Raw genomic sequence first — 27,554 nt, 5'->3', positions numbered from 1 at the left:
TACTATTCTAATATTCTTTTCTTGGAAATATAATAGTAATTACCTATAATTTCAAATAGCAAAGGACACCCTAGAAGGCAACAAAAAAAGAAATGCACAAACATAATGGGATAAAACATGTCTATAAAGAAGAATTATCCAGTGGGCTAAATCACGTCATTCCAACCAATTTATACAGCTTGCTTTTTTTTTTTTTTTTTTTTTTGTGCTTTCATTTATAGCAGAGTTTTCCTTGAGAAAGAAAAGAAGTATTCAGCACCTCGCCACACTGGCAGAGGGCAAACTGCGTAAGAAGTTATTTCCTTCACCCTTTAGCCAAAATGCATTAAGTTGAAATCTGCAAAGATTGCCGCTCAACGCTGTAAATTCTTAGAAGAAGAGAAAGCCACACAAGTTGGCACTGACTATAAACCATTCTTTCTCTTCTCTTAGATTTTAACCTCAAAATCAGCAGGGGTTCTGTCACTGCCTTCAAAGGGAGCAAAGCCAAACCCTTTAAAGTGAATGACCTAAGATTACTTGAAAATGACATAAATGAGCTATCTTGGAAAAAAGAATTAGCAATTATGCATAGCACACCATGACTAATTTGCATAACTTCTTTCAAATGCTCCTGTTGTACTTGATGTTAACTGGAGACTATGCATTTATCCATTTCTCAATAACTTTGTCATTTCAAAACCACTTTTCCTTATCATTACCAACATATTTTTGTCAAATTCAAGGACAACGTAGCAGTAGATAACGCTAATTTGACTAGAGAAATTAGTAGGATTTTTTTCACCAACTCTAGGCCTAATCATAGAATCATTACATTGGAAAAAACCTTTAAGACCGTCAAGTCCAATCATTAACCTAACACTGCCAAGTCCACCACTAAACGATGTCCCTAAGCATTCCATCTACATGTCCTTTAAATACCTCCAGGGATAGTGAGTCAACCACTTCCCTGGGCAGCCTCTTCCAATGCTTGACAACACTTTCAGTGAAGAATTTTTTCCTAATATCCAATCTAAAACTCCCCTGGCACAACTTGACACCATTTCCTCTTGTCCTATCGCTTATTTCTTGGGAGAAGAGACCGACGCAACCACCACCTCTCTACAACCTCCTTTCAGGTAGCTGTAGAGAGCAATAAGGTCTCCCCTCAGCCTCCTTTTCTCCAGACTAAACAATCCTAGTTCCCTCAGATGCTCCTCATAAGACTTGTTCTCTAGACCCTTCACCATCTTCGTTGCCCTTCTCTGGACACGCTCCAGCACCTCACCACACACCTTCTTGTAGTGAGGGGCCCAAAACTGAACACAGGACTCGAGGTGGGGCCTCACCAGTGCCAAGTACAGAGGCACGATCACTTCCCTGCTCCTGCTGGCCATGCTATTCCTGATACAGGCCAGGATGCTGTTGGCCTTCTTGACCACCTCGGTACACCGCTGGCTCATATGCAATCTTATGGCCTTGCCTGAAGTCAAGAGTGGAAAAGGGTCAGCACCTTTTACTATCAGTCCTTCTGGGTCTTCCATCTATGTAAATCAAATATTGCATTAGCATAGGTTTTCTGAAACCTATTCCTTGTTCCTTGTTTTAAGAAAAAAAATAATCACATCTGCAAAAAAAGTTTACGCTTGCTGAACCTAATTATAGTGTCTGAAACTAAGATGTATTTAGAGTGTTTGCTAAAGACAGTTTCACATTAGGATGCATTTAATCATCAGAAGCAAATTTCAAAAATGGGCTTTAAACATATGAAAAAAGCTATAAAGGCTTAGCACACAGACATTTCAATAATAATATAGAAAGGTCCTAGGCTTTGTGATATTAAGATTTTATTTTTTTTGTGTGTGCCTCTAACTTTTTTGTCTTTTTGATTAGGATACCATACATAATACAGAAGTCAAGTTATAGCTGGTTTTCTGTGGTTCAGTCTAAAATGCATAACCGCAGTTAGAATACCTCAAAGTTGGCACAGGTCAGAGAGCGAGTAAACAAGGTCCTTCAAAGACTAACTTAGAAGATCAGATAGCCTATAGGTATTTTCATCTCAGAGTGGTTAAACATCTTTGTATCTGGTCTCAGTGAACAGCTGGTAATGAACTGTGTGCAAAAATCCCACTTACAGGTTGGCATGAAATATGTTGATGAGTTTAAAAGGTGACAGAAAAAGATGACACAGTAGATGCAGACATTTCACAGTGAGACTGGGGGTGACAAGACTGGCAAGAGGGTTTTCCTCACTGAGTTAAGATGCTGATAATAGACCTATGGAGAAAAGCTGACACCTACTCATGTGCCAAAGGGATCCTGTATCCCAGGACATTCAAGACCTACATCCTGGATAAGTGAAATATTAATATATTACGAAGAGGTATAAATATGACTGGGACCCCTGCAGACCTTGGAGGGGGGGGGGGAAGAAGAAAGAAAAAAATATGGGCACTAAAAGGTGGTATTCCTCACCAGGAAGGGTGCAATCTCCCAAATCCGATCTGAGACACAACAAGGGGTAACGGTTTTAAACTGAAAGAGGGGAGATCTAGATTAGATATTAGGAAGAAGTTCTTTACTGTGAGGGTGGTGAGACACTGGAACAGGTTGCCCAGGGAAGTTGTGGATGCCCCATCCCTGGAAGTGTTCAAGGCCAGGCTGGATGGGGCTTTGAGCAGCCTGGTCTAGTGGGAGGTGTCCCTGCCCATGGCAGGGGGTTGGAACTAGATGGTCTTCATGGTCCCTTCCAACCCAAACCATTTCTATGGCACCATTCTGTGCCATTGACCACAAAGCTCAGGAAATCATCTGTAGCAAGTCACTTGGATAGAAGGGAGGAGATTTTTCAGATTTCAACTTTTTATCAACAGATTAATAGCTATCTTTGCTTTTGCTGTTGTTTGTTCCTATTGTTTCCTTCTTTTGTATGAATATTTGAAACTATTATCTACTTTCTATACTCTAAACAAACATTCTTATTTACAATTATCTTAAACTACAAGTGATTTCAAGGTAGTTAGCCAACATCAAAGCACTTTACATTAGTAAAAAGGACGGTGATCTTAATACAGGAGGTAAAAGGATTCTGTAGTGAGCATGTAGGTTACCAGTGTAAACGAACATACTGCTACAAGCCATAGCTGTCTGATTGCTTCCTCACGTTATTTCTCAGATGAGCTGGCAGCCCCTGGCTTCCCGGAGATCCTCCACCTGCAAACTGAGAGCCCTGCAGCTCACCAAGATGCTCTCTGAGATATTGCAAATGACAACAATGGTTGGAAAACAGACTGAATAGTTCAAAAACGCTCTCCTTAAAACAGATACGTGAAGGGACAAAGGTGCGCTCGGATTATCTCCGCTATTAAGCAGAATTACTACCTAATCCTCTGCAACAAGTGATCCACAGCCTACTGCCAGAGTCACAGGGTTGGAAGCTGCCACCCTCATCACAGACCTTTTTCTTTCCCTTGATTCTTCACCTTGATATTCACAGAGGTACACAGTGGACAAAGAAACGCTTTCCTCCCCAAAAGCATCTTTTTAAAGTCCAACAACAAACACTGGGGTTTTCAGTTACTCTCTGATTCGAGGCAGTTTGTATTGTATTCTTCTGCCTCTTCTTCATAAGATCACATCCTAGACACTTGACAATATTTTTTTTCCTATTTTATCAGCGGGATGCCCACAAATGGTGCTGGAGAACACTGTCAGCTCTGAGGATGACAGCATTTGAAAACTGAAGGCAAGAGAGAGAGAGGGCTCTCGAGGTGTACTCCTTCCAGCCCTGCTCTGATGAATACATCCTGAGTTGGTCACGATGGAAGAGAAAGGCAAACCTGCAGCTGTTCGCTCCGTGCCCCCACCAGCTGCCCCAAACATCTCAAGGGTAGAGAAACCAGAGAGAAGGGTGAATGGCTGGCTGACAGCTGTAGGGCTCTCGCGAGCCCATCCATCAGTCCAGTTGGCTCCAGTTGGCCACCTCCCTGTGACTCATAGGCTGGGGCAGCTGCCCTGCGGAGAGCAGAGCCGGGGGAGCATCCCTCAGGTGTTCGCTCAGCCCACCCGCAGGGTCTCCCAACACAGCAGCAGCGTAGCGAGGGCAGGCAGGGAGGTAAAGCAGAAAGTCGCAGGCCCTTGGCTCACAGTCCTGCTCTGCGTATTGCAGGCAGGTGACAGCTTATCAGTCCCTGACAATGATGTTTGACAGGAATCTTGCTGTAAGACCTAGGAGCAATCCTCTTCCTTGTTATCAGACGCCTCCTGGGGCAATGACGGGCTGAAACACAGGAGAAGGAAAGGCTGAGCAACCATGAAGAGTGAAGAGCCTTGGTGGGTAAGGAGGGGCAGAGCGGTGCCTGACTGAAATGAGATCAGAGGCGGAGAAGTGCTACAGCTGGGGAGCTGCAGCAAATGAGTGTCTATCCTGGTTGAAAAATAGATTATTTATTTTTTTTCTTCGCCAATGAAAATTTAAGGGGGAGAAAACCAGAGGTCTGATAACAGTGAGGTGAATATAGCTCTGTTTTGACACGCATTAGCCTGAGACTAAGTCTCCGCTTTGACTATTTGCATGATATTCCCTTATACACGGTAATGGACTTTTTCTTGCCAAAGTTTCATTTTCTAAAATGTCTCTTAGAAATCTTCCAGAATCCCTGACCATGATGGCCCCACTCTGATCTTTTACTGGTTTGGTGCCTTTGAGTTGTGTTTTTATTCACATCCCGCTACACTTCTTCGCCAAAAGGAGGAGGCAGATCCTCCCTGTGTGGTTGTGTACCAAGAAGGGCACTTGTGGAATATTCCTGCTGATTAATACGTTAAGTTAATAACATGCTCTTCTTCTAACAATGAGCACCTCCTCAGCTGATTTCCTGTATCTCTTTGGGACTTTTTATAAATATTCATAGAAATAAATTATTCTTCTCAACGAAACTTTAAAACAAAATCTGAGGACAAAATCTCTTGTGTAACTTGCTAAAACAGTAGGTTTGTTGTGCACAACGAGGATTTGCTGGCAAACACACACAGGCTACTGTTTGAATAGGTAATGTCATGGTCCATCTACTGCTCTTGGATGACCCAGTTGTAGTTATCCCCTTGTAGGAATGCCACAAAGAACAGCAGTGTTCGTTTTTATAGAGTATGAAGTATGCAAGAAGAAAATCAGTGTGAGAGCTAGACTATATTCCTTCCAGTTTCTTTTCAGATCTACATCTGAAAGGAGTAACAACCCATCAAGGAAGACAATTTAACTATGTTAATACTGAAGTTTTGAAAGGCAGCACAAAGACTGTCTAACTCTCTATGGCATTGCAGTTCTTTGTTGATAAACTAGGTAAAGAAAGCTTAGTTATTTCAGATGATCCGTGTTATTTAACTGCAGCTGAGAGATGAAGGACAGATGTTTCACAAATAAGATTTACCTATCAAGGGTTGGCAGTAAACTAGACAAATAACTGACACCAAAGTTTCACATGAAAATATTATGAAGGTATATGTTCACGTTGAGATGTCAAGAAGAGTACTGAAGAACTAACATCACATTATACAGAGACCATATATCATCAACAAGACATTGTCTTCAAGAAGCCGAAAGCAAAAAATTAATAGGGAGCTATTTCTAGCAGACTTGCAAAATCCGTAATGTACGAAATCACAGAAATGGATTCAATCAATGCAAAAATCAAAATTCAAAATCAATGCAAACAGCTAGGGGAATTTACGTGTGGGGACTGCAGTGGGTGCTGCCCGGCTACAATCCTTCTGCCTTGCCCTGTCACCAATGTTGTCGCACGCGTGCAGTCAAGCGCCTACAGCCTCCGAAGACCGTGGAAGAACGAGTTATGCTGTCACACTGCCAGAGCCTCAGCAGAGCTCTCGTGCTGCCGGTTTTTAAAGCATGACATACTGCTGCAACCTGTCCCATCCTGCTGCCCCGAGAGCCTGCTGAACTGAGAGCCCCATCAGATAGTACATCTCTGCCCTAAAATACAGCACCACAACCTCCCCTTTGGTTCCGCACGCAGGTGCTAACAGCTGCGATCGGTCAACAGAGCAGCTGCCCCACTGATCAGCTCATCTTGCCCCTCATGTTTCAGGCTGGAAAAGGCCATATGTAACGTTACCTGAGACATACATACAGCTATGCATGACTACAAGGGACCAGACCGTACGTCTTCCAGTCTTTTCACATCTTTGACCCTGAAGTAAGGGTACAGCCTAAAGGAAGTAATTAATTTCAAGTTTCTGCATAGAGAAAACTGCTGTGTACTGGGTATGGCTCCTCCTGCTGCAGCCATGACCACTTGCTGTAAAATTAACAGTGCCATCAGTGGGAATATACCTCTCTCATTCCACAGTAACCTTAGCACAAAACATTAAAATCATAAGCACAAGGGCATTACCTGTACATTTGCAGAAAATGAGATGCCAGTCAGCTTCAATAGTATCTTTGAATCTCTGAACAACTTGAACAGATTAACAGAAGCTTTAATTTCCTGAAAATGTACAGGCTATTTAAACATCCAAGTGTTCTCAAGCAAAACCCCTTATGTGTAAAATGAAAGAAAATACCTGTAAAATGTGTAACTTGAGCTTCTGGCTTTATTTTTTCTCCTTTTTTCGGATGAAGACAAGACCATTACCTGTTTCCAAAGTAATTTTACGACTCCAGCATATGTTCTGTTCCTACAAAATAAATGAACAGCTCTGAGAGTGGATTACTGCAGTCATTACTGCTAACCGTCTCAAATACTGTTTTCTCTGTTAGTGGAAAAATTAAATTATTTTTAAACACAGAATAGAGATTATTTGGCATGTTCTGTTTTACAGAGGAAGCCCCTTGTGGGACTCCTATTGATAACAGAAGCAATTTTGCTTTCAGTTTATTCGGCACTTTCATCTCTGCCGTCAGAGTGTCCTCAGCCTGCTTCACATGCTCTTAACCCTGAGCCACCTATTTCAAGAAACATCGTTCCTTCATTCAGCACCCTCTGCCCCTTTCTCACATGCTTAGTTCCCTTCAGCTCACAAAGCCGAGGAGAAAAATACAAAACTCCATATAAACCAATACATTTGCATTTCATTTCTTTTCACCTCGTGGCTGACACTGCCGACGTCTTTAAACCTGCATAATTTAATTGGAGTTCATGAATTATTGTTATTTGCAGTGGTAAGGAAGGATGTTTTATCTGATGGGACAGAAGTGACTACTGCGTGAACAAAGGAAAGTTTCATAACCTAAGGCACAGGGCAAAGACGTCAGAGAAAGACTTTTCTACCTGACTAGAAAATCATTAACAGCCTTTTGATAAGAATCGCGAATGATGCCCAAGATAACATTAGGAGAGATCTAAGAAGGAAAGAAAGACATGGAAAAATCTGAGAGTAAAGGAGAAAAAAGCGTACGAGCGAGAACATGCTGCATCAGAACTGCAGGATGAGACCATTAAAGAGAAAGAGGTGTGGCTGCAAAGAAAGACCAGATAGAGACCTTCAGGAAAGAAAAGGCTTTTGAGTAATCCTGCCTACAGTGGGTACAAGTGCTGGGAAAAGATTTTGTACCTCAGATCATTAAACTCAGCCTTTTCAGGATGCCATTTTTGTAAAATCGAAGAGTTCTTTTTAGGTTATTCTGTGTAAGACAATCTTGTTATTAGATCATGGAATAATAACAACAATAATTTTAAAGAAAGGAGAATCTCATATACTGAAAATACACAGGCAATTATTTTATTAGAATATATTATCTTGGAAAGCATGCCTGGAAGTATTATGTACAGTAGACTGGAGTTAGGATAATACAAAATCCAATAAATCATAGCAGCAAATGTAAGGCAAGAATGCTAACACATACTGCAGAGGGAATTAGGTAGATATAGGTTAAGATCTTCTGCATTTTCGTTACAGATGGAATTAATTCTCAGTGTTTGCTCTTACAAAATCAGATCTATATTTATTTGACTGGTTTTTCAGTCATAGTCTTTTTACAACCAAAGCATTACAGTGGAATGTATATTCAAGAATGTCCTTATTTTATGAGGTCTCTTGTGTGAAACTCCCACTGATATAACTGGAGATCTGGGCGCGTGAGGACAGCAAGGTCAGGCCATGTAATCAAAGGGGCAGAGATATCACCAGGAGACCAGTCGTGTTACCTATTATATTAGATACTTCGTCTTAAAGTGAAAGTTATTTAACTTTTTGGTAAAATAAACAGCAACTCCTACAATGTAATCTTGTGGCTTTTCGAATTTTCAAATAGTCATTTAATTTTAATATATAATTCCTAAAAGCTTGATCCAGTGTCAACTGAAGTGGGATTTTTTTCACCAACTCTAGGTCTAATCATAGAATCATTTAGGTCAGAAAAGAACTTTAAGCTCAACGAGTTCACCCGTAAATCTACCACTGCCAAGTCCACCACTAAACCACATCCCTCAGCACCACATATACACGTCTTTTAAATACCTCCAGGGATGGTGACTCAGCCACTTCCTCGGACACCCCTTTATAATGCTTGATAACCTGCTCAGTGAAGAATTATTTCCTAATATCCAATCTAAACCTCCTCTAGCGCAACTTGAGGCCATTTCCTCTTGTCCTATTGCCTGTCATCTGGGAGATGAGACCAACCCCCACCTCACTACAACCTCCTTTCAGGTAGTTGTAGAGAACGATAAGGTCTCCCCTCAGCCTCCTTTTCTTCAGACTAAACAACCTGGAACCTCCTGGACTGTTTCCTCTCTGCTGTATTAGATTCCCAGCAGATATCTGGTAAGTTGAAGTCCCCTCTGAGAACAAGGGTTAATGATTGTGAAACTTCTCCCAGCTGCTTATAGAACACTTCGTCTGACTCTTCATCCCAGTTGGGTGGTCTGTAACAGACTCCCACCATGGTATCTGCCTTGTTGGCTTTCTTACCCATGAATGCTCAACCCTATCGTCACCATCATTAAGCTCTAGACAATCAAAACACTCCCTAACACACAGGGCTACCCCACCACCTCTCCTTCCTTGACTGTCCCTTCTGAAGAGTCCGTAGCCATCCATTGCAGCACTCCAGTTGTGTGAGTCATCTCATCACGTTTCCATGATGGAGATTATATCATGCTTTTCCTGCTACACAGTGGCTTCCAGCTCCTCCTGTTTGCTGCCCATGCCGTATGCATTAGTATAAATGCACTTCAGTTGAGCTATTGATCCCACTACCTTTTTTGGGGGGAGAAGCCCTAATTCCTACAGGAGTGTTCTCAGGTGCTTGTGTCGTTTCAAACACATCAATGACCCTTGCATCTTTGCTGGTGCATGGATCTCCATCCCCTACCTCCATTGAGATGGCAGTCTGAAGGACCTTGCTAGCACATCAACCCTCAAACTTTGGCATGCTGCCCCCAGGCTTATCTCTAGCGAGACAAGTTTTATCCCTTTCCCCCTTCAAATCAAGTTCAAAATTCTTTCAATGAGCTCTGATAACTCCTGTGCAAAGATCCTTTTCCCCTTTGAAACAGATGTACCCCGGTACCATTCCATATTCTCTAAATATAGTAATCAAAAAAAAAGTACCCAGAATTCTGATGCCTCATTACAAAGTATACATAAGACAAAGATTAAGAAACAAGTAAGAACAGATTTCAAATATATCTGCCACAACAAATTAGAATTATAGTGTCTTAAAGTTAATCTCTCTGGCATAGCAAAGACTAAAGAATCACATAGTTGCTCACTGAAACAATAATTTTCTTTGTCAAATATTCATCACTGATGTCGTCTTTCTGAAGTTTGTTTTAAACACGTTGCCAATCACCTCTTTTTTTGCAGCACAAGTTCTAGCCAGATGTCGGCTGGGTGTTTCCCTCCTCCCCCCCGCCCCGCCAATCAACAAAATCCATTTCAAACATCCATTTTGGCAAACCATCCCAGCACCACTAAGCATCATAACTGATTTTCTTTTGGGCTAGAATCCACCTCTATAAAGACAATTTCACAACAGGAAACTACCAGTCTCATATTTCTTTGGGCAAAATCCAAAGTTGTTGGACTACTATACCACCTTTAAAATTTCATTAACATTCATGAAAATAAACAAATAAACAAATCTATGAGTTTCCTGACATCCATGTCTTGGAGCCTGTTCATGCAAGAAGAGGTCTGACCTCTAACTTCAAATTGAATTAGCTGCATGTCTTAAAAAGAAAAAAGAAAAAAAAAGCCAGGGTGTGTAACACCAAAAATACAGAGAAGAGTGGAAAAAAGTAGGTATGAAAGTTCAATGAAGAAAACTGAGAGTTAGATTTTGTATGAAAACTTAAGGTAGAGTAACAAAGAAGCCATACCTCAGTCTTACCGTGAAGGGCCAGTATTTTGACGTCAGACAGACATAAGTCTGAACAGAGAGCGTAAGACCCAGCTTTTACCTTACACTTAATTTCCAAATAGATCAAAAGTGATTTTTTGGAACTGGCAGTTCCCTATGGAGAACTGTAGCTGACGGTCATGCATGAAACACATCCATGCTAGGAACAGGATAAACAGGAGTTGGGTAGGGATTTGGGCAAAATGCTGATTCACTGAAACCTGAAAATTTTGTGGAAAGTTCCATATTTAAGTGAACCTCTATTTGGAAAGGTTTTTAGGTCCCAAAATAGAACATCTGGTCAAAATGCAACAAAACACCAGAACAGACAACAGTGCGGTGATCAATATATGACTTGGCTGCAAGAGGAGCAGGTCCTATCAAAAGCCTGCCAGGTTTCCTGCCAGCTTGGCTGGTGACCTGAAAGGCAACAAAGCTTGCAGTGTCTCCAGGCAGTCCTGCCATCTGGACTGCCTCCACATCATGAATCCTGAGGTCTCTAGGGACTGCAGTTCCAGGAAAGCCCTGCCACAGAGGCGTCTTGCAGGTCACTGTCTCAAGAACTTCCCTGTGTTGGAGGTGCCGGCTCCCAAGACTGCTAGACTCCTGCTAGAGATGACAGTGAGCAAGTGGCCTGGGAGAATCAGGAGAACAAGGGCTGAGCCAAGAACCTTAGTCTTGAGTTTCCAGCTTCCTATAGAAATTGAACAAATGATCTTATTCCTAAATAATTTTACCCCTTCTGTGGAGTGCTTTTTTTCTGAAAGGTCTGAGTTTTTTAGAAGAATTTATTGCAAAAGAGAAATTCCAATGGATTTTCTAAAATTAAATTTAATACAAGCTAAATATTATACTAGGCATCCGTATTGTATCCCTTCCAGTATCGCTCTGAAAAAGATGAAGATTCATGATGGATGATGGACAGAAAGGGAAATTTTACTTGCATGAATAATAATTCTGCTCCTCATGCAACGCAACAATAGGAAATTATGCCAACATCAATATACAAATACAATTTAGAAGACTGTTTGCCAATCAAGTGCTTATTTTTCACTACAGTTTACTACAGCCTACAATTACCACCATTCTTCCCATTTATGGTACAAGCACTACAGTCAAAAGCTCGTTTCGTGGGAGCAGCGCCTGCAGGATGGCTGCAGAATGGACAGGTTTCCCCATTAATGCGTCTTGGGTTTCTCCGCTTTTAAAAATCTGGACATTGCTTTTCCTAAAGCATCCCAAGCCCAGCTTTTTAGCTTTCATGTTTATTGAGGAAATTAAAAGCTGCAGCAGTCACTTTGTGCTCTTACCAATTCTCCCCAGACAGCTGATTTTTCCTACTCCTCCTCACTTGCTGAACAGGATTATCGGGGTGTCAAAGCCTACGACATTCTCTCACAGAATACAAAAGTCTGTTCAAACTGGAAGATGACATGCTTATTTTCTGATTTATATCACTTTCAGACTCAAGTGAAATCACACATTCAAATGAAAATCACTGCAAAATTGGAGATAGGCTTTAATTGAAACTTGGGAGTGTGCACATGTCCATTTTGCAAGCTGCCTGAAGCCTTTTTTTCCCACTGTATCCCATCAGATGCTTAGGCTTGCAGTCTGTTTGCACATCCATTAAAGTTTTATTTTTTGCCTGATAACGATTTCCCCACACCCGTGATCCTCCAAAAGTATGTTCTAGGCTATAAAAAGATCCTACTGATTTCAGTGAAAGAATATTCATTAAGGACAAACACACAGTGGCACAAGAATGAGGAAAATATACTTCAGCACTACAGAAGCTGGTTATTATTAAACATCATTAGTTACATCCATTTTAAACGGGGTCTCAAGAGGTGATCAAAGCCTCAGTCTGTCAGGGACTGTAAGCACGGAGGAGAGAGATGCTGAGAGTCTTAAGTGTCTAAAGACAGAAGGTGGGATAGATACCGTAATGAAGTCAAAAGAAAAAGGACAAAACATCAGTGAAACTAAACTGAACGTAATAAGCTTAAACCACAGCAGAGCAGCTGCTTACAACTGTTGCATGTCCAAACCCAATCAACTTTGGGTCTTGACCTGTTTCTAAAATTTAACCTGCATTTTCCACATTCTTCAGTGAGCAGACAATGCAGCACCAAGTGTTAACTACCGCACAGCCACGAGGGTTTAGCACATGGGATCTTCTGAGTCGACGTGGTCATTCCCTTTCGCTAGCTCATTTTCGTTGCCAGGACCTGCTGCCAACCTGCCAGAAGCTGGCCGTTCCATCCCTGCCACAGAGCCAGTCTCCGAACAGCTGTCATGGCAAACAGCCTTCGAAACTCTGCTGCCAGCGAGTTAACTAGTGAAGTATTTTTAAAATGTGGGAGGGGTGATTTAAAACTATGCATAATGTAGACACACACACACTTGTGTTTGCACTGGAATTATCATGCTTCTCAGATGCTTGAAGGAACGTTAGGTCAGCAGCTATATCAAGTCATGTCATTTGCTTTGCTGATTTTAATTCTCATGCAGTGATAGATCTTCCTTGTCAGATGGCTCGCTAGCTATTTTCCATCTTGTATTTTGGTAAATTGCAATGCAATTCTCAATCCACATTAATTCTACACCACAGCTAATGACAAATGAGTTAATCATGATGAAATCTTTACAGAGGTTCCTTTGGGTTACCTACTTAAGCTGCTGTCAGTATTACACAGTCATTATGCTCAAATTAAAGGATCATTATGGCATATATTGAATATTTGGCTTCACAGCAGGTAAGTTCTGTTCAACACATCTAGGATGCTGAGAAAGTCTCCTTTGGTTGCCCTCTCCAAAATATCACCAGCAGGCAAAAACCCAATGGGATTACCTTATGAAAATATTCCTAGTATGATCTGCTTCGTATTCACTTCTAGAGTGCTCTTGAGACTATTCTGTATTTCACAGCAATGCCCAGTAATAATATGATCACTTAGTACCCAGTAATCTTACCGCTCTTACTGCGCTACTCTGACAAATCCCTAATTCCCTGGTGCAAAAGACATTATAGCCTGCACAGTAACAACCCCAAAAGGACAGACCGCAAGTTGTTTCTTTTCATTGTCATCACCACCATCCCTATCCTGACACACTGGATCACTGGATGCTGCAGGAAACACCAAGTCTGTTCATTTGCCTGCTAAGGGTCCTCTGCAAGGCGCTGTAAACACTAGAATTGCACCGAAAATTCTCCCTGAGACATGCTACATAATCTCCTTAAACCCAGTTCCTAAGAGGCAAGTTACATATACAGGTGGCTACCCCTGAAGGGCACCTGGGGAACACTACAGAAGCCGAGAAATAAACACTAAAATCCTCAGTTCTTGGGGAAAAGACCTCCAGTTGTCTCAATCACAGGGGACCACGGTGTAATGTAACTGTAAGCTTCAATTCACTTCACCATATACTTCTAACTTCACTTACTCTAGATTTGTACAAATAAAAAGGTAGGGTGAATTTGCTCCACTGTTTTTATTCCTTAACAGTGTAAGTGTCAAGACTTGGCTTCCTGTTCAGGTGGGCCAAGCAGAAAACATGATAGCGGTACAAATCAATGGAAGGAAGAACTGGGTTCACAACTATACCTAACAGATTTGGAATTTGATGGCAGAAATACCCAGAAACAAGTAAAAGTTACTTCAAGCCTGTCAGGGCTCATACTTTTCATGAGACTTATCCAAATGCCTTCTGCCTGACTACATATGCATGCCAGAAGATTGCTAAGGGGGCTTCAGCTCCCTGCAACATCATCAGCCACCTTGGCACCTGCACTGGCATCGCCGCTGCCCGCCCCTCCCCAGAAGCTGACCTTGCACAACTCACATTCTTCCAGCCCCCACTTCAAAAGCCGGTGTCCAGCACCCCTCACCTGGCTCCCTTCCCTCGCCCCGTGCTGCACCGCCTCCCACGCTGGGCAAGCAGACCCTGGGGACTGATTGCCACTCCTACAGGTCTGATAGAATTCTGGAAATTAAGTAGAAAAAAAAAAACAACAACAAACCCACAGTGCTTCAAAGTTCAGGAATATCTTCTAACCCTACTATATCTTCCTACATCATGGACAGCAAATAGTAACAGTGAAGGGCAATGAGTGGAAAAGGTGAGGAAAAAAAAAAATCAGTGCTTTGGGTTTTTTCTCACTTTGGGATACTCCCCAAATTAGTAAAATTCTCTCCTGACAAGATCAAATATGAAAGGGAAGGCCGTACTGCATTAACAGCTTATAACTCAAGTGCTGCAGAAATATTTGGCAGGAAGAAAACACATCAGCTACGCACCCAAGGTAAGCGATTTCTTCTTAAATACGTTTTCAGCGGCAAGGTACAGCTCTAATCTGCTCTTTGAGAATGGCAAGATTCAGTGGTTCCTCCTTCTCTAGCAAATGCTCATGCATTTAAAATACATTATGAGTTTGTAGGATATATATTTTTTTTTTTTTTTTAAGACAATGGTATGAGCCCACTATGAACTTCTCAGCACTCTGAAAGAAATATTGGACTAGAAGTGACCCGCTAATTGTGTTCTGGGTGAGTGGGTTTAAAAAGAACACAAATATTCCCATTGGGAACAGCTTTCCTGGCTTGGCTTGAAAGAGTTTAGTGCCTGAATTTTGTTTAAAAAAAAATACGATGAGCCAAAGTCAGAGAGTACTCAAAAGAAATGAGAATTAAAACCATAACAAAACAAAACAAAACAAAGAAACCCAGCATGACCCACGGACTGCCTCAGTGACAGTTTCACAGCATTCTACAGTCACACTGTGGCACCTTTCTAACACTTTTCAGTAACAAAAGATACTATTTTCTGTACAATCGTGCCAAAAGAAGAAGAGAAAGCAGTTTTGGCTTCGAAAACACTGCTGTGAGTTCTAAACCAAGCTGTAGCACAAAGAACGCTGCTAACACAATTATACCTGCATTAGAAGTCTATTAAAAAAAAATAAATCACATTGAACCAGGAGATGAACTAATGCTTTAAGGTAACTGAAATACATACGAACTCACATCTACTTTGAGAAGTGCCATCACAGAAAGACAAAACAATACAAGAGGTAAGAGAGTTTTGATTTAGAAAAAAAACCCAAATCCTTTCCCTCATTAAAAATACTTCTGCAGAAACAGTCTTACTTCAAAGCTCTTCTGATTATATAGCCATAAAAATCACACATACTGTATCTCTGGTTCACAGTTTTACAAATACCAAGAAAATTCTTTTAGGAGCTTAAAAATCGTACAAAAATAATCATCTAGATGAAACTTCAACAAATAACAATGACTGACTGAACATCGTAAGCCAAAGTAACAAATCAAGCTTTTTAGCCTGCTATCTAAAACAAAGAAAAGGGAGGGAAGTGTGTTGCCAAAGATGTCACAAATGGCTGGTTTCTTTGCTATTTTTCTAGAAGTATTATTGACATAGAAAGCAAACACAAAACCTTAAAATATGCCAAACCCCATCCATGTAAGATAACTTTGCATTGTGTAGCGCTTTTAAGACAAAATTCCAGCATAAGGCTGTCAAAATAATAGCTCCAAAGGGCCCATTTACATTTTCCTAGCAGCTAATGAATTGCCATGGAAAACGGCAGCAGGCAAGCTTATGGAAAGCACCTTTAAATCTGTTTTCCCTCTTTCTAAAGTATGATCCCAAGCGCTACACTTAGGAATGAATCACTCCCCGTTGGCTCCAAACAAAGACTGAAAGAATCCCCATGTATCTTTGAGAAAAATTCATGGAAGTGATATTCATTTGTCATATACAGAGGGAAAACGAAAGGAAAAAGTAAGGTACTGCTCAGCTAAAAAAAACCCAACCAAACAGCAGAAAAATACACATGGACAGCTTTGACCTGCATTTTATAATATCTACTATAGGTGCTTAGAAGAAAATGACATGCAACAGGAGAGAGTATTTACTATCATTTTTTATGCGCCAGTAGTTACTCAGAGACAGCGAGCCTGACAGAGCCTAACTTCATGCAGTGCCTGGATTACAGCTGACCTGCACTCAAAAACCTCTGTACAATACAATAACATATCCTAATTAGCTCTAATAAAAGCCTCTTTAAAGGCACAGCTCTTCATAGCCCTCTTTTGACCTCTGGGCAAACAGAAGATAATATGAACACTTGAAACAAATTAATTGCAAGACTAATGGTTTACTTTCTATCCGAATAGTAGAAAACAGCTTTGTCTCAATAGGGAAAATTAAGATTGACCTTGCATAATTGGAAAAGGAGGTATAAAGGTTGACTTCTGTTTGGATGGTGACATGTGATCTGGGTCTCAAGTTTACTTAGTCCTGGATATTTTAATAAAACAATTGCAAAATAGTAATAGCGAAACCAAGGTATCATTAAACTGATTAAGCACAGTTGATTGCTTAGCTAGCTAGAAGAACGTAGGGCACGTGAACGTTATTGACAAAGAAAAGCTTATGTAAAGTTGATGACCTGGGACGTAATCAAGCCTGTTTAGGAAGGAAACAGCCTAGCACTTTAACAGGGTTGCTAAAAACAAAGTTGGAGGGAGCAACTTAAAAATCCTCCTTCCTGAGAGTTTCCACTTTGATTTAACAGTACACAGTGCAATTTGCCTGTCGCCACCCCCCCCCCTCCCGGCCCCGTCAGTTTCTATTGTGCAATCATCCAAATCTCCCAAGAAAACCTGTCTCACAACTGCTCTGGAGAAAGAACCCAACAAAGGAACAAGTGTCCTACTGTCTGTACCTCTCTTCCACAGTTACCATTGCCCCTTCCTTTCTCAGTCATAGGCAACAGACAAGATTCATATATTAAGGAATTATTAAATTCCCAAGGAAAATAGAGTAACTATGTTGGAATCGCAGAATAAGGAAGCATGTCCTGGCACTTGGGTCTGGGTAAGCACCTCTGCTACATCCTTACTATGCAATGGGATAAAACCTGAGTAGGAACATTGCCTACAAGGGAATGAGAGCGTATTCTGGCCAGGTCGCTAACCTAAACAATTAAGAGAGCAGGACTGTGGGAATGCTACAACACAGGATTATTCAGTCAAGCATAATATCAACAGCTTGACAAGCTATGCCTCACTCAGCCTCCGTTCCCTTCCTCCCAAGGTCTCCCCACTGCCAAAGTGCTGTGCAGTTAGCTACATCCAAAGGGATGTAGGAGCGCCCAGGTGAGACAGAGGTAGAGGGTACCGAGGCAAAAACGTGACTTAACAGCATCTCGCTGTTGTTTAAGTCCCAGTTTTGTAATTACACGTAGCATCATTTTGATTATCTGGTGCCAACGTCTGGGATTCCAAGCCACAGTCAGCTTTTATTTTTTCCCTTCTCTGCTTTTCACAAAAAAAACGTTTCTAGGGACTGGAGAATCAATTTCTAATGGCACAGGCATCTTTCTCTTCAGCTGTCAAAAAAGATGTAATCAGCTGAGAATTTGTGCTTCGCTGCTTCCATTCTGTTATTTAACAGTGATAAATAAGGATCAACATTTGACTCCACAGTATGAGTGAGACCCTTATTATTGTCACGCTGTTTTCCACCGAACAGTTCTACTGCAAAGAATAGGAATCCAAAGTGACGCGAGTACACCTGAGCTTCCAAACTGCTTCACGTCTCGTCTTGAGCCACATTTCAGTGGGCAGGAATTTAAGCAGTTTATGTATAAAATATTATACGCTTTTTCCTCTCCCCTGACAATTTTGTTGAAAACTACTTTGCTTCTAGGCTGGTATTTGTCTTACACCCAACAAGCGTGTATTTCTAGAGGAAGGACCACACACTTAAATCTTTCAGCAAAAGTGTTCTCTTAAAGCTAGCATAAAAAAAGAAAATAACTGGACATTTTTGCAGAGCTATACATTTGAATGCATCCTTTAAGATCAGTTGTTCTGGCCAGTATCTTTGGAATTTCCATGTCGATGCTTTTAAATGAAGTCCTATTTGTTTGACAACTTCCCTTTAAGTTCAGGATTGGGAGCGTATTTTCCACACTGCTTGCTTTTTTCAGGAAACATCATCTAAAGGTCTAACTCTACTAATTGCAATTCCTGTTTTGCCTGAGACTAAATTGGGCATCTTTGCTTTATTCATCAGGATTCCTTTGCAGAAGCCTGCTTTAGCCAGTATCTGAATTGCAGCCTACCAACAACAGCAAAAGCATATGCATGACATAGAGCGAGCTCCCAACAGTTTATAGACTCTTTAATCTACCTAATTCCTTCACTCTGCTACAGACTTCTTGCATGACTTCAGACAAGTCATTTCACTGTATCTCAGTTGTCTTCCACAAAATTGAAATAATTACACAAGCCTTTTATGTATGAGTTCTACATGCAGGGGAAGCTCAGAGTGAAGTGCTCAGGGGTAGACAGGGCTGCAGAGATTATTTTAATAATGTTTCTGAGAAAGTTCCACTGAAGAACAACTTCAGTGGACAATTTTCATCAAAAAATTTGCATTTTGAACAACCCATGCATGAAAAAGCGTGCCCTAAGGAATGAGAAGAATCATTATCCCCTACCGTCTCATAATTGTCCTTGCTTCTTTTGGGGACACACAGGTACGCCGCTATCACTATACTGAGCTATTTAGCCCCCTTATCTAGATCCAGCTGGGGGCCATCAGTCTAAGAAAAAGTATAAGTAGGGCAAGCATTCATTCTTCCCCTCTTACTCACCTAGTCTCCAGCCATTTTCATAGCATTTCCTGAGCCTTTATAGTCTCTCTACTGAGTAGCACCTAATTTGAGTCCTCTTCAGGGCGCTTGATCAGTCTCCCTTTGAACTCATGTAATGCAAAGATGGAAAGGATGAAAGGACATACTCCCACCGCCACCCCAGAAAAAGTGATTCCAAATGCATCCTGCTAGCACACAGACTTCCGATTAATTGCTAACATTTTTATGCTCCTGCCTATAGTGCTGTAGAGATAAAAATAAAGCCACGAGTACCTAGTGCTGGGCCCCAAACCCCAAAACCTCGTGAATAAAATCTCTTAATCCAATAACACCATAGTTAAAAACCATGGTAAGTCGTTAGGAACACACCACTACTATTAAGAAAGAAAACTTGGCATAATACTAAAGTACAATGAACAAGCAGCAGAAAACATGCCCACAGCGTTAAAGACTGGGAACAAAAACACACAGACAAATGATAGACTGTTCATGAAGCAGATTGCAATGTTATTTATGATCACTATTTCACACCATTCTTTAAATGTTCTTCCTAATGCTGCTTGCTACTGCATTTATACAAACTTTCTTAAAGGTCAAATTGTACCAGAAAACTCAGTATTAATGGGAATTTGTGTGTGTGTATGTGTGTGTGTGTGTGTGTTAAATACTTCATATAAGCCTCTGATCTGCCAGAAGGAAGGCACCAATTATGAGGAATCCACTACATGAGTTTCTACTGATAATGCTGCTGAAAATATATATTTAAATTCAATTAATCTAAGGCAAATGAGGTCTGCTGGATCCAGCAGGATCTCGATCTAGGCGTGTTTGTATGGTTAACTTTTCAACCTTTTTTTGAAAATCTTTTGGTAGCATAGCGCACATTTATCAAAAATCATCAAGCTTTCTTTTTTTATTAAAGTTCTTATTGAAATTCAAGAAGTCTTAAGAAAGGCATTTCCATGGAATATTGCCTTTGATATATTGGCAGTTTGATACATGGGCTCTCTTTCTAGTGTGAGAAAGACTTACAAATATGCTCTCTGAGACATCATACTGCTTCTTGAGCTCTTCCTTGGAACTGAGACTCAAGGCAAGTATGTAAGCCTGATTTATATTTCATAAATGAACTAGTTTAATGGAAATATAAGGAAAAATAAGCCATTTTATTCAGTCAAACAAAATTTAGAAGCAAAACCTAGGAAGAGAAAAAACAAGTCTTGTCAAGTATAATAATGCATAATAAAATAACCTATTAAAGCTGCCCAATTAAGAACTTTTTAACATGTCAGCTAAGGTGAAGAATCTCAGAGATCTGAGAATCAGTAAAACCATCTTCTAGGAGAGTTGTGATACAGTGTGAAACAGTTATGGCTGACGAGCTCATGAGTGAAACGTGGTGAAAAAAAGTTCTTCTGATTAAAAAAAAAAATAACGTATCTTTGCAGTTATAGAAGAGCCTCTAGAACACAACTGAATTTGAAATTAGCAATCATCAAAATTAATAAAAGCGGGACATACAGAAATGAAATGACAAAACAGCAAAAATATAGAGGGTTTATAACACAAGACTGCAGATAATGATAAAAGGAAGAAATGAGCAAAAAAATTGTTGGGGTTGGATTTTATTTTCAATTTACACTCCGCTGCAAGTTTAAACAGTTTAACAAACAAACAAACAAAAACCAAACCCTGGATGTCTTTTCCTGGTATAACCCTAATGTGGCATCTTATTTGAGTTGCTGATGAGTTGGTTTCTATCTGTCTGGGCTTACCAAGACACTGCTCTCCATTACTACAGTGTCATATGATACCAGCCCATCACTGTGGTGCAACCTTGAGAGACGCACATCACACAGGGAAATAAGATACATGATGCCCATATAACCTTGTCCATTTTTTTTAGATAACAGGCTTTATAAGAATTTAAAATTGCGTCTTCAAACCATTTTTTGCCCCCACTATTCCAGTGTGGCAGCCACTTCAGAATGACTTTATGAATACTCATTTTTATGGTTAGAAATGGAACCACTCAGAAATTCTCTGGCAAAACAAGAGTCGCACTGAAAACAGACACCAGCTGAATCTAATCTGATTTAAAAAAACATCTTGGGTTTATCTTTCAAAGAACTGAAGTGAAATCTAGCCTGACTTCCCAGTAGGTGGCTGAAAGCCTGGAGTACCTACATCCCTGAAGCTTGGGTAGTTAGGCACGAGCAGGAACACCAGACATCCCCACGACGTAACCTGTACCAGTGTCAGAGATCCTGAAGCTTTTAATTACCTTGACTGTGGGCGTCCAGACGCCTGACAGCTCTGGGAGCCCCACACACGAGGAGGAACCTCTTCTGGCTACACAGCCTGAGTCACTTGAGGCTCCATTCACCAGGCCAAGGAGTTTCACACATGCTGGTGCCATCCTCAGGGTAGAGTTAAATGCTGCAACAGAGCAGGCCTGCCAAGGAGGTGAATGCTGAAAGGGCAATATCCTGCTTTACCTCATTTATCCCCACTTTTCACATTCCCTGTTCCCCATCCCAGTAACGTGACATCTCCTTCCTTCCTGCACCAGCTCAGGTGCTTACTGATCTCTCACTGAAATGATTTGACACATTATCCTCATACCATAGAAAACCGTTATGTTCTTTGTCTTCGGGGTGGAGGGCTAGGACCAGTTAGCTAACCGCCAGTTTGGTGAGTTGAACGTAGCTCAGTATGCAGCCTCCTGCATCCAGTCAAGCAGATGTCAAGACCAGACAGTTTTCCTTGTCTGGTCAGCAACAACAGAAGACCTCTGTCCTCCTTCACAGGCAGCAGTCCTCTTCTGCCCGTTCAGAGGAACTGCCTCCTCCACTACAGGATATGCCCTCTGCTTGCCTTCTGAAGGACTTTCTTCTCCCTACTTCCAGGGCACAGCTTAATTCAGGCTTTTTTAAATTAAATGGTAGTTAAACGCTACCATTTGGGTTTCATTTTCCCACAGAACCGTTCTCCTTAAGGACCCATATACTTTCTGATACATGTTCTGATTCCTGAGCAGAGAGTCTCTGCTCAGGGACCCACCAGGCTCCTTGGCTCAGAAGCAGGGCACAGAGCAGAGCCTCTCCAGGGATGCTCTTATCCTGAGCAGTGGCTCTGGGAAAAAGATTGCAAACAATTGGAATCTCAGTAGGGCATGTGCCTTGAGAACAAACCCAACCTTTGCACATCAGCATTTCCAAATCAAATCTGGGGTGACAAAAATGTATATTTATTTTGCATGGCCTATTTAGAATACAATCAGGTTTTTTTCAATATCAGCGTTTTTTCACTGACTGACAACACCAGCTTTCAACCAGCTCAGTTCGGAAATCTTTAATTTCAAACCTTTATAAATTAATGGCTAATTCTTATCTATTTGTTTTCATGTCAGCTCTATCCTTTATTTTAAATACCTCTTCTGCCTTCTGTATTGGATTTACACAGCAAGGAGCTGGCAGTGGGGTGGGTTGCTGGGGTGGCATCATGGTCTATTTTGCCCATGATGGTAATTGGTAAGTGATCTCCCTGTCCTAATCTGGACCCACAAGTTTTTTCACCTTATTTTCTCATTTTCTCCCCATTTCATTGAAGAAGGCCAAGTGAGAGAGCAGCTGGATGGGCATCTGGCAGCCAGACAAGGTCAGCTCATCACCTTCGTTGTGTTCTTTTGCAGAAATGTATGTTTAAGGAGTGAAGAAGATATTAAAGAACCACAATTCCAAGAAAGACCTACAGCATCACTGAAATGACTCCTTCCTCCTGCTTCCCAGCAAACCTTTACCCATTTCAAGGAACTTTTGATGAAAAAATAGTAACTTTATCATGGAAAGCAGATATTTCACAGTTTTGGTAGTAGAAGTAGTAGCAGTAGTACTATTACTTGTTCTACTAACAATAATACCTTTGTAACAAAAAAGAAGTGTTGACTGAAAGTTATTAATCAGGACCAACAACACAATGAGAATAGTTTTTAACTACCAAAACTGTCCTTGTTACTCTCTTATAATATAAAATATAATTTTCTTTTGAAAAATCCACAAGGTGGCCACAGTTGCTTGGGAAACCCAGTTTCTAACACATATGTTTAAGACCTCTAATGCATGAGGAACCTACCATGAATTATACACCTAATGCAATACTCTCATTCATTATGAAATACACCCATCCAACAATATCAAATCCAAGACTACTAAATGTTTCCGTAAGTCTAGTCTTAGATCTGGACAGACTCAGACATACAAACAGGTTCAAAAGTCATAACTCACTTTGGTCTCCAGTGTAACTGGGCGCAGCTTCTGCCATCCACTGACTGAGAACCTCAAAGGCCTTGCTGGGGACATTATGTGGGCATAATCACAGGATTGGAGCTTTATTCATACCTTTTAAGGGGTAATTATGCTAATAGTTCAACTTAATATTCTGTACTTAAATTTAAGACACCCTGTTAATAATATGGTTTTTATTAGTACCCACTCCGTAAGTCCAGAATACGTTCACGTCTAGTATACTCTATGCAGTTCTCCAACCATATAAAAAATAGCATAACTAGTAGAAATAAAGAAAAGGTACAGATAGTCCAACTATGATGCAACTTCAATACTAAGATAGAATAAAACAGGTTAAGACATTTATTTTGAGAAAGACACTGTGAATAGGGAAAGACCAGTAAATAGGACCGTATTTTTAATTGATTATCATAATATGAAAAAAAAAAGGCAGTGCCCTGAAGTAGCAAGCAGGAAGTTTACAAGGAAACTGTGGGTTTTTTTCATGGCACGTTGTTAAATTTTGGAACTTTTTGACACAGGATTTTGTGCATGTAAAAATAAATGGGACTAAAGAAATATGTCTACAAAGAGTTTTTAGGTATTCAGGTACTATGACCTGGATGGAGACCTATAAAAGAAAAATAATCACTGTACACATGCTCTGGTTTTATATCCACTTCTTAAGTATCAGCTTCTGATCATCGCTGGGGCTAGGAGCAGTGCCTAGCAGGTCTTAGGCTATATTCCACACAGTAGTTCTTCCACACACCTGGACACACACACAAACTCTGTTACATATATATATTTAAATGTCCTGATAAAAACTAAACTATCTTCAAAATCAGTATTTTCTTCTTACAAAACATACATGGATGTGTAAAATACGAGTAAGTATGGGTCAATACAAAGCTAGGAAATGTACAGTGCACCTGAAAAACTCAGCAATATGAAACTATCCAGCTATTCGAGCTAAGCTAATAACCTGTTAAATTCCAAAATAACTTGATAAAATATCTTTTAAATCGAAAAGATTTAATGAATTTTTGGAACAGTTATCAACTGAAATTCTCATCTCAATAAAAATGACAAAGTCAATGAGTGTATGAGTGCCTACTTAAAAAACATACATATATTGCAATTTTCAGAACAGAAAGATTTTTCCAGAGTGAGGTACTCGGATTCTTTAAGTCAAGGTGATAATTTTCTGAAGTAAAACTATGTCCCATTTAACCACGTTTCCCTCCAAACACCAGTTATTTCTACAAGACAGAAACTCGAAAATCAGATGAACAAAATAAAATGGGAAAAAAAAAAAAAGGAATAAGAGAAATCTCATTTAAGAAATTTCCATGTTGATGTAACTGAAGCAAGAAGCTCAGAGGCTTAAGACAGAAAGAAAAACAGGCACGTCAGATCACTTGACCTATGTGAAGTTTTATACTGTAATTCTACAAATTAAAGGCTCCTGCTTGTTGAGGACATTAGATTCACCCACTTATGACTAGGATTATGCTATGCTAAATTACAGTGCAAGGATCCGGCCGCCTTGTAAGCACTGAAATCTATGATTAGCAAAATTTCCTATCAAATTCTGGAAGTGCAGGAAGACGCCTAAAACAAAATTAAAAAAAAAAAAAAAAAAAACAAACAAATCCTTCACTGTCCCTCCCCCAACAACAGTAATGCTTCTAATTTAAAGTCACTAATTTGATAAGAGATGAAGAACAATAAACACATAGAAATTCCTTTTCTTTTCAGCCTACATCATTTACACTAAATATGTATTCAGGTTCTCCTTCAGAAAGAGGCCAGATAAAGGAAGGATACCTCTTTGTCTGTAATTAATATTTACAAAATAGTATTGACTCCTTTTAAGATTTTATGTTTTGCAGCAAACAGATGATAAAGATTTAAAATCCATTTCTAACACACACCAACTATTCTCCCAAAGTTTATATGAAACCGCTCAGCTAATGGCTCTAGGGTAAGGTAGTTATGACTTCCATTACTCGTCTAGCACGAGATATGTACACAGCTGTCTAAAAGGAATTTAGCCATTCTTTACTACCTTTAAAGTGTCAACACAAAGCAAAGGTAACAAATTAATAGATGGTTGGAAAACAGCATGGATATGACCTGTGCTATGACAATCCACACATGGAAAAGCTGGGATTTGTTCTGCCAGTACCTTTACCGGACTGTGCCGCACCCTCCCCCGGCTTCCACCGCTGCTTTCCCAGATGTAAGGGGCTGCTGCTTTCCCAGATCTTCATCATTTGTACCCTCTGCCAACCCAACTGCAGGGGTTGCTGCCCCTCAGCCAAGGCTGTCGAAGTAAGGCTGTTGAAGACAGCAAAGATTTGAAGATTTTGCAAAAAAGTCACAAAACTGGCCTAGACCATCCTGACAGACCTCAGCTAACAACTGGCTACATGCCTTTTGGCTGGCATTTTGGCAGTGACCACTGCTTGGTGTAGCTGGGAAAGCAATGTCCCAAATCGTACGAACTGCAGGAGCACATGTCGTTATTTCCCTGTTCTGCAGGATAAAACCCACCTCCAGGACACAAGAGCAAACAGATTTTATGCAGGTGAAAGGCAAAAAAGAGGAATGATGGCACAGAGCTTCAGTGAAGAGCATGGACAGCAGGTACGTCAGGCTGGGAGCAGGAATAGTTGCCCACTGCCATCTGCTTTCACTGGTGGGAGCACATCCACAGGGGATGCCACCGGCTGTGCGCCGGCTGTGTGCACCGGGGCAGGGGAGATCAAGACCTGGAGCCAGGGGCTGCCGAGCTTCCAGCACTTCCTTTGGCCACCAGCTTGAACCCGACCTCAGAAAACTTGTTTTGTGGGAAAGTACATTTAGCATGAAGGGGTAAAGTCAGCAGAAACACGCAGCCGTAAGCCAGCCTCTGTCAACTCCTTTTCCCCACAAACTCATAAACATCCATTTCCCCCTTTCAAGCATCCACGCAGGACACTGCAGGATCTCCTCCTTCTCCCAGCTGAGATACGTGCATAGCGATGATACCTGAACATAAGAGGAAGCAGACTTCGGTGAAAACTCCTCATGCTAATACTGAAATGAGCCTCATTTTTCCCTCAGTTACACTTATTTAGTCCTTACTGAAAACAGCAGCTTACTAGTTTTACACATCTCTCCTTTTCCCAGTTTCCTACGAGAACCGCAGTCATAGACCACTGCAAGGTACTAACTACACCCTGTTGTTTGCCACGGCAACTTCAATGTTCAAAAGTAGCCTCTTCTTAAGCGACAATTTGGTTTAGATCTCATCTCTTTCTTCACATGAGCATTGCATGCTTTCAGTTTTGTTCTTACATAATTCATGCCTTTCCTCCTGTACTTTCTTTCATTTTAAACAAGTTAAACAAAAACCAACACAGATACAGAAAGAAGCATGTATTCTTTCTCTCTCATAAAAGAAGAATTTTTAAATCGTCCTTTTCAAATCAGGAATGAGGATTCTCTTTGTCTATAGCAACCAAGGAATAATTTGTTGGTGAACAAAAGACACAGGAAAGTTAGAAAACAATCATATTACACAAATCTCCACCAAAACAAGCCAAGAGACCCCAACATGCCATTAGTCTTTCTGTAATGAGATAGCAATGCAATAGTGAATAGTGTCAGCATCAAAATTAGCTCTGCTTGCACATGGTTTAAAGAAGGTAGATAGATAAAGTTATACTCCCACTGTTCAGTGGATACTAGAGATTTTATTCTTTTACTACGTATGCAACCCAGGTGGATGGTTAATATCTTGAAACAGGTCCCAAAAGAGTGAGCAACATGAAATTGTGAGGGACAGAATTACAGTTCTATGTCCCACAAGTAAAATTGGTATTTATTTAGGTTTTTAAAAATATATTTATTGTCTTTCATAAAAACTCGGAAGTAAAAAACAGATCTCAATAGACTCAAATGACCACATTGGGAAAATACGCAGATATTGCACACAACTATAATGTCATAACGGAACTTACGCTGTGTGTGCAAGGAGAATATAGAAAAGATGCAGTAATAAGGAAACTAGTGATACAAAGAAAACAACAGCAGACTCAACAGTCTGCTTCTTTTTAAGCGAGTGAAGAGGAGGTAAGGTTGAAGGTGAGCAAACGTAAAAAAAAAAAAAAATCAAAATGGTTCAGACCACTAAAACACCTAGCACAATGTTTTGTCTCCGTTGCTGACAACTAGAGGAGCTACTTTG

The 27,554-nt window shown here is 40.6% G+C and overlaps 1 protein-coding gene across 4 annotated transcripts in view; it reads right to left on the bottom strand.

Moving 5' to 3' along the window:
- MYO16 (myosin XVI) overlaps positions 1–27,554 on the bottom strand; it is a 406,659-nt gene that overhangs the window by 335,544 nt on the left and 43,561 nt on the right. The window contains exon 1 of one of the 4 annotated variants that reach the window (XM_063337493.1): positions 21,316–21,333. The exons of 2 other annotated variants lie outside the window; for them this stretch is intronic. The gene's annotated coding sequence lies outside the window, so the exon portion shown is untranslated. Of the gene's footprint in view, positions 1–6,561; positions 6,687–21,315; positions 21,334–27,554 lie in introns of those variants that run through there. One more of the 4 variants, XM_063337474.1, reaches the window with a different exon arrangement.

This window comes from Chroicocephalus ridibundus, chromosome 1 (genome assembly GCF_963924245.1).
Source record: "Chroicocephalus ridibundus chromosome 1, bChrRid1.1, whole genome shotgun sequence".
NCBI lineage: Eukaryota > Metazoa > Chordata > Aves > Charadriiformes > Laridae > Chroicocephalus > Chroicocephalus ridibundus.
This window is presented reverse-complemented; position numbering and strand designations above follow the sequence as displayed.